Source organism: Amphiura filiformis, chromosome 4 (assembly GCF_039555335.1).
Source record: "Amphiura filiformis chromosome 4, Afil_fr2py, whole genome shotgun sequence".
In the NCBI taxonomy this organism is placed as follows: domain Eukaryota; kingdom Metazoa; phylum Echinodermata; class Ophiuroidea; order Amphilepidida; family Amphiuridae; genus Amphiura; species Amphiura filiformis.
The window spans coordinates 78,091,839-78,100,958 of record NC_092631.1 but is presented as its reverse complement, the minus strand read 5'-3'; positions in this window follow the sequence as shown (position 1 = coordinate 78,100,958).

The following is a 9,120-nucleotide window of genomic DNA, read 5'->3' as shown; positions in this document are numbered from 1 at the left end:
CTCTCACCAAATGCCAAAACCCGTGCTCTCACCCAATGACCCCTTATATTATGCTCTCACCGAATGCCCCTTATGGTCAAAGTGTCAGCCCTACACCTATATCCATTTATATTGGAAGTGACCCTCCCCCGGATAGAAAGGTCCAATATTTTGCATATCATCCATGACATGATATAGGGTTAAAACCAAACTTCGTATTGGTTATTCTGATTCTTAGTCCATTAAGGGTAGACGAGGTATTGTTGGTCGAAGCAACCTAAAAATCGATTTTCATTATCTAGATCAATATATTATTGAAAATTAACACCTTGATGCTTTGAAAAAGTTCATTCTACAAATCGTATACTTTGCAAACCTGCTTAATTTATTGTTGTAAATGAGTTATGTACGTTTTACAAAAGTGTTGTTGTTTCAGACCTCTTTACAACGTAACTCAAGAACCGCAGCAGCTATAAAAGTATATCTGTGATATTTTAATTCTTCTACACGCTCGCTATGAATTGAGCAATGCAGTTTTTGCCAAAGCTCACCACCATTCGTAAGATGCTGTTAACTACCAAATCACAACAGTTTAAAATAATTAATAACCTTAAATATTATTTTAATGACTAAAAATTATTTTATTTAGTAAAAAATAAAACTAAACTCCCCTTATTATAAATAAAATTAATGAGACTTGTTTAAAACCTTACTGCCTGCAACAGGCGACAACACGGCTAGATGATACCCCAGGGACCAATTCGGGGACCAATTAAACTGGACAAATATGACTTAAGGCTCCGACTCCCCTTAATCATGTTAATGCACAAGAGCAATGTTGAAATGTTTTAAACAATGTATAATCTACCTTATAACAAGACTTGAAAAAAATTTGGTTTCTTAAATGTCATGCCGTTATTTATGTCATGTACTAAATTTGACCCGGGGTGACACTCAACTTAAATTTTGGTAGGGATGTGTGACGCGAAACGCCGAACTTTGGAAATTAAGAACTGATTTTGGGGCAAAATAGGGGCTTGATGAACTGAAATTTCAACATTTTTGTGGAGGTCTGTGAACTAAAATTGGGCCAAATTATAGGCTTTGGAGCTAAAAAGCTACAATTTTCAGAATTTTGGGCTCAATCAACTGGCGCATGATGCAATTGTGGGTCGATAAGAACTGTTGGAGAGCCTGAAAATAAAGAACTCCTGGAGAGCCTGAAAAGGGGACCCTTGACCGCCGCACATACATGTGAGTGAGCCCCCCCGGAACTTGACCCACACGGTGTTACGATTATTTTCTTTCATTAAGGGATCTGGAATGAGCGTTTCGACAGTATTTTTTATGGAGCATGAGAGCACCTCAGACGTATCGAATTGCATTTTGAATACGAAGCATGTCTTTCTGATATCAAATAATTTTCATTTTTGAAAATCACGATATAATACAAATTTTATGACAAATTATAAAAATTTGATATTTTTCAAATTTTTGATATATAACAGTCCTCGAAGTAAATTTTATAAATCTAATGATATATTCTTAAAGTATTATGTAGCTGGGAGGAAAAGCCGATGATCAATTGAAAATTTTGACCTTTCTATTGAAGATATGGATTTTTTTCCCAAAAAGACCTAGGCCTACTTTTTTTTGGTGTTTTGGGGAAAAATCCATATCTTCAATACGAAAGGTCAAAATTTTCAATTGATCGTCGGCTTTTCATCCCACCTACATATACGTTAAGTATAAATCATCCGATTTATAAAGTTTACTTCGAGTACTGTTAAATATCAAAAATATCAATTTTAATGATTTGCCATAAAATGTGTATTACATTGCGAATTTCAAAAATCAAAATTATTTGATATCAGAATGACATTCTTCGTATTCAGAATGCAATTCGATATGTCTGATGTGCTCTAATGTCCCACAATAAATACTGTCCAAACGTTCATACCCCTTCCTTAAACTAACACTAATATTTTGTTTACTGTTGAGCTCTGATATCAACAGTTAAAGTATTATGATCTTTCATTAACAGAATGAGTGGGTTAGCTATCATTGGATATAGATGATTAAAAATGTAAATTTTGTAACAATGTCCACTACACCTGCTGTTCTTGAGTTAATTTCGCATTTCCCCCCTCCCAAGAAAATGTGTGCACATGGGACGGAAATGTAAAAAATATGGGGGTCATTGGGTGAGAACATGACCTTTTTTTTAAATAGAATCTTTGGGTGAGAGCCGAAACAGCACCACAGAAACCTCGAAAATCGAATTTCTAGTTCTAAATGGCTTCAAATTTCTTTGTTTTTTCAAAATAAGTGACAAAATCAGTGATAAATGAAAGTTGCTGTTAAAATTGAACTTGTAAGGGTCTTTGGGTGACAGATCAAATGAAAAAAATAGGGGGTCTTCGGGTGACAGAACATGTGTTCGTAAAAAATATGGGGTTTTCATGACAGCGACGCTGAAAAAGGGGGTCTTAACTGCCCTACATACGCGTCACCTCCAAAGTTGGAGTGCCCCCGGGTCATCGGCGGCGGAACCGGGGAGGGAGGGGCCAGGGGGCCAGTGGCCCCTCCACTTTTTTGACCGGGGGCCTGCCCCCCCCCCCCCCCGCTTTTAGCCATAATGTGATGTGTGTAACATGTCTGGGTGAACATAAAATCTCTATTCTAGACCCTGCTTAAAGAAAGTGTAAAAATGATGCACGAAATGGCTTCAATTGGACCTTCATTTTGCAAAATTTTCCAACTCCCCTGTATTTAATAGACACCCAACACTAAAAGCAATAATTTATACAATTATAGTGAAAACTTATCCACGAATGGCTTCAATTTGGGCCTTCATTTAACCCATTTTCGGATTTTTCAAACTAAAATTGTACACAATAATAGTGCCAGAATGGTCCACCAAATGGCTTCAATTGGGCCTTCAGTTTGCAAAAGTTTCTCACTTCGGAGGGGGCCTCATCCCCCCTCAGACACCCCCTGCCGCTTTCGCCCTTTTTCTGCTTTGGACACCCGACACTTAATGGTTACAGTAATAATTTATACAGTTAAGAATAGTGAGAACTTGTCCACGAATGGCTTTAATAGCTTCATTTCACCAATTTTCGGCTTTTTCAAACTCAAATTATACTCAATAAGCTTCAATAATAGTACAAAAATGGTTACAATTGGGCCTTCATTTTGCAAAAGTTTCTCACTTTTGAGGGGGACACATTCCCCTCATACACCCCCCCTGTGTCACGCATGGCCGTTTCGCGGCCATTAGATTTTTACATCACCCTGACTGCCCCCCCACTTTCAAAATCGTTCCGCCGCCCCTGCCCGGAGTCCAACAATCACGACTGGACAAAAAGTCCGGAAATCCGAAATTCCTCTATGGGAGCTTATGGGGGTGTGCATCTAGCCTATTTTTTCACGGCAGTGAAATGCCACTTGCACCCACATCTCATATGCACAGTTTATCCCTTACATATCCTGTGTCTTGAATAGCTATATGTGGTTAACCAGTGTGGTTAAGAGGCTAGGAAATAATTCCTAATATCTCATACCCTAGTTTGTATGCCTTTATCTAATCTTGCCACCCATGACAACTTAATATTTAGCCTTACACCCGGGAAAGAGTCTGTATGGAGGAATTTTTTAGCCTTTTTTATAAACATGTTTTCAATTGGCTTATAGCCATCACATGCTGACAATACACATTACTGATTGGTTAATCAAGACTACCATTTCATGGTCAGGCCTAATCACAAATTAACATAGGCCTATCATCTGTAATTAGAAAACTATGCAGCAGGCGATTTACTTCAGAAAAAGTTTAATATAATTACATTGCACAAAACTAAGTCCATTATCTATAGTTAATTGAATGTTTATTGACTCTTGTAATAACCCAGTTAATTGAATGTTTATTGAATCTTGTAATAACCCATGTGTATAAACCTGTATAATATTGGTGTTCATATAAAAGCTGGACCATGACCCTGACATAAAAATTCCTTTAAAAAAGGAACGGGGCGCCCAATGTGAGCTTGGTCGTGATGTGGTGAATTTCATGGTGTTTAGATTTGGCATTAATTATCTCTTGCAAACCCGGTGAAGCTCGGTGACACCTCATTAATTTGATATTTTTCAAATTTTTGATATATAACAGTCCTCGAAGTAAATTTTATAAATCTAATGATATATTCTTAAAGTATTATGTAGCTGGGAGGAAAAGCCGATGATCAATTGAAAATTTTGACCTTCCTATTGAAGATATGGATTTTTTTCCCAAAAGACCTAATTTTTTTGGTGTTTTGGGGAAAAAATCCATATCTTCAATACGAAAGGTCAAAATTTTCAATTGATCGTCGGCTTTTCATCCCACCTACATACACGTTAAGTATAAATCATCCGATTTATAAAGTTTACTTCGAGTACTGTTAAATATCAAAATATCAATTTTTAATGATTTGCCATAAAATGTGTATTACATTGCGAATTTCAAAAATCAAAATTATTTGATATCAGAATGACATTCTTCGTATTCAGAATGCAATTCGATATGTCTGATGTGCTCTAATGTCCCACAATAAATACTGTCCAAACGTTCATACCCCTTCCTTAAACTAACACTAATATTTTGTTTACTGTTGAGCTCTGATATCAACAGTTAAAGTATTATGATCTTTCATTAACAGAATGAGTGGGTTAGCTATCATTGGATATAGATGATTAAAAATGTAAATTTTGTAACAATGTCCACTACACCTGCTGTTCTTGAGTTAATTTCGCATTTCCCCCCTCCCAAGAAAATTTGTGCACATGGGACGGAAATGTAAAAAATATGGGGGTCATTGGGTGAGAACATGACCTTTTTTTTAAATAGAATCTTTGGGTGAGAGCCGAAACAGCACCACAGAAACCTCGAAAATCGAATTTCTAGTTCTAAATGGCTTCAAATTTCTTTGTTTTTTCAAAATAAGTGACAAAATCAGTGATAACTGAAAGTTGCTGTTAAAATTGAACTTGTAAGGGTCTTTGGGTGACAGATCAAATGAAAAAATAGGGGGTCTTCGGGTGACAGAAGTTACAGAACATGTGTTCGTAAAAAAATATGGGGTTTTCATGACAGCGACGCTGAAAAAGGGGGTCTTAACCGCCCTACATACGCGTCACCTCCAAAGTTGGAGTGCCCCCCGGGTCATCGGCGGCGGAACCGGGGGAGGGAGGGGCCAGGGGGGCCAGTGGCCCCTCCACTTTTTTGACCGGGGGCCTCCCCCCCCGCTTTTAGCCATAATGTGCTGTGTGTAACTTGGTGAACATAAAATCTCTATTCTAGACCCTGCTTAAAGAAAGTGTAAAAATGATGCACGAAATGGCTTCAATTGGACCTTCATTTTGCAAAATTTTCCAACTCCCCTGTATTTAATAGACACCCAACACTAAAAGCAATAATTTATACAATTATAGTGAAAACTTATCCACGAATGGCTTCAATTTGGGCCTTCATTTAACCCATTTTCGGATTTTTCAAACTAAAACTTGTACACAATAATAGTGCCAGAATGGTCCACCAAATGGCTTCAATTGGGCCTTCAGTTTGCAAAAGTTTCTCACTTCGGAGGGGGCCTCATCCCCCCTCAGACACCCCCCTGCCGCTTTCGCCCTTTTTCTGCTTTGGACACCCGACACTTAATGGTTACAGTAATAATTTATACAGTTAAGAATAGTGAGAACTTGTCCACGAATGGCTTTAATAGCTTCATTTCACCAATTTTCGGCTTTTTCAAACTCAAATTATACTCAATAAGCTTCAATAATAGTACAAAAATGGTTACAATTGGGCCTTCATTTTGCAAAAGTTTCACTTTTGAGGGGAACACATCCCCCCTCATACCCCCCCCCCCCCCTGTGTCGCGCATGGCCGTTTCGCGGCCATTAGATTTTTACATCACCCTGACTGCCCCCCCCCCCACTTTCAAAATCGTTCCGCCGCCCCTGCCCGGAGTCCAACAATCACGACTGGACAAAAAGTCCGGAAATCCGAAATTCCTCTATGGGAGCTTATGGGGGTGTGCATCTAGCCTATTTTTTCACGGCAGTGAAATGCCACTTGCACCCACATCTCATATGCACAGTTTATCCCTAACATATCCTGTGTCTTGAATAGCTATATGTGGTTAACCAGTGTGGTTAAGAGGCTAGGAAATAATTCCTAATATCTCATACCCTAGTTTGTATGCCTTTATCTAATCTTGCCACCCATGACAACTTAATATTTAGCCTTACACCCGGGAAAGAGTCTGTATGGAGGAATTTTTTAGCCTTTTTTATAAACATGTTTTCAATTGGCTTATAGCCATCACATGCTGACAATACACATTACTGATTGGTTAATCAAAACTACCATTTCATGGTCAGGCCTAATCACAAATTAACATAGGCCTATCATCTGTAATTAGAAAACTATGCAGCAGGCGATTTACTTCAGAAAAAGTTTAATATAATTACATTGCACAAAACTAAGTCCATTATCTATAGTTAATTGAATGTTTATTGACTCTTGTAATAACCCAGTTAATTGAATGTTTATTGAATCTTGTAATAACCCATGTGTATAAACCTGTATAATATTGGTGTTCATATAAAAGCTGGACCATGACCCTGACATAAAAATTCCTTTAAAAAAGGAACGGGGCGCCCAATGTGAGCTTGGTCGTGATGTGGTGAATTTCATGGTGTTTAGATTTGGCATTAATTATCTCTTGCAAACCCGGTGAAGCTCGGTGACACCTCATTATAGAAATCAGACCTGTTGATAGGTTGTAAGAGGCTGTAATAGCCTTTTCCAGTCATAAATTGGGCCATATATAAAGAAAGTTTTGCTACTTTGCAACGCAAAAACTAAATGCAAAATGAGGTTTTTAAGAAATATTGTTTTCCAGAGTCAAGACGCAGGTATCATTATTAAGTCTCATATCACTTATTTATTGTCGAATAGGCCTAAGTGCAGAGTAGGTTAGATATGAATATTAAATGTTAGACCAAAGTAGCTCAAAGTACATGTACTACTACACCTGATCCGTGAACTTGTCTTTTTAAAGACAAATTCTTGTTGGAATAGGCCTAGGTAATTTCCGATCCTCACCCGGAATTAACACATAGGCCCCTACAATGTAGGCCTAACTCCGGGGCCTAACTACTAGCCGGGACTACTAGTCTTGAGCCCCAAGGTGCACCCCTGACCTCCTGCCGATGTCAAGCTAATTTGGTATGCAGCCGCCCATGATTTTCTTGCACATTACATTTCATGAGTAGGCCTATACAAATACGATATTTCGCACTCGTATATTATTTTATAAGTCAAACATGCTCCTGTACCATATGGTGCAGGATCATATCGTTATGAATTCGGCAGAGTGACGAATCGAGAATGTTGAGCAAATTCAGTTTTTGTATGCTTATGATTATATTTCAGGTTATCTTTTATTTCCACCAAAAATTAATGGTAAATCTTGCACACCGACGTAGCTATTGAAATTTTGATTTGGACGAATCGCGCCTGAGTGCGATAAATGAATTCGGCAGAGAGACGAATCGTATACTTAGCTGTACAAATCATGTTGATCTATAGTATTGTATAGCGGGAAACCCCGAATTTTCTATATGACCATGTCCTATACTAATATATTTGATACCAACGTATAGCTGTAGGTATCTTCTATCCAGTGATAGGCCTACCAAAATAAGTACAAACATTTCCCACATGATATTGCTGTGGTTTAATATGTGAGTGCGCGCCCGTGAAATTGGAAAAATCCCGGAAAATCATGCGCAAAATATAGGCCAATATTGTTATTTTTGCTTTAAAATCCTCGAGTGTTTGCTAAATATTACAGGGATGACTATTTATAACTTATATAGCAAGTTAAGTCTACATAGCCTTAGGACATATCATTATTAAGTGGTGACAAAATATTTGGCAAAAAATGTTTGCAGAAAATATTTTTAAAAACATTTTGAAAACATTTAAAAAATATTTTAAAATTTTTATGACCTTTATTTAACCCGACATTTAAAACGTTTTTACCAAAACCGAAACCCAATATAGGCCTAACCTGTTTAAAACGTTTTTGTGTTCTTATTTATTTGTATGTTTTTTAATGTTTGAGTGTTTTAATTATAAATGTAGGCCTATGTATTTTTCATAATGCTATTTTTAATGTAAATGTCATGCAATTCAGCCGGTGGCTGCTAGGCCTATGTGATTTCTAATAAAATTATAAAATATACAATATACAAAAACGTTTTGTGTTTGCCGGGATGGCCTTTCAGACCTTCACATTAAAATGTAAATTACTTGGCAGCTTTATGTTAATAAATGGTCAATGATTTAACATAAAAGTTATTATTATTATCATTATTTATAACTTGATTGTGATGATTTTTCATTATTAATATTAATTTTTATTTCATTTCAAATTGTAATATTTTATAATTTAGGCTATTTAACTTTTATTCCATGCAGATTTATGCGCACACGTTAAACTTAGTCATTTCGCACAGTGGTCCTCTGGGGATAATTGCCTATCGATTGGATTGATCGTGGATATAAACGTATTGGTGATGTCCTAAGCTTAACTTTGGTGGACAATAGAATAACGATTGATTGACAAGGTTACCCCTGCGTCCCCTAGCCGCTTGTAGGACAACCAGTAGGCCTAATTTCTACACAAATGCCCCAAATCATAAATGCGTGCTTTGGTTTACACGTAGTTGAATGCGTATTCGACCTCTCTCTGCGCAGTGATTGAGACATTTTGGATACAGCATAAAGCCGAATAGCTGTTTAACGCGTTTAGAGGGATATATCGATTATTTCAGAACATGCAAGTAGGCCCTATTGCCAATAATTCGTGTACATTCACTTCTATAATATACATTTCAAATGAATGCTCACGAATGTTCTAAATTTTTAGAAGGACCAATGGAATGGTACCAAGATTTTCAAACGCCGTTTACTCAGAACAGAAATTTTGCGTATTCGGCACTCTGCCGTGTTCATAGCGATATGGTCCTGCACCATATTATCGGGCCAAAATCGCACAAAAGCAATGAATGTGACAGGCGAATCACGTG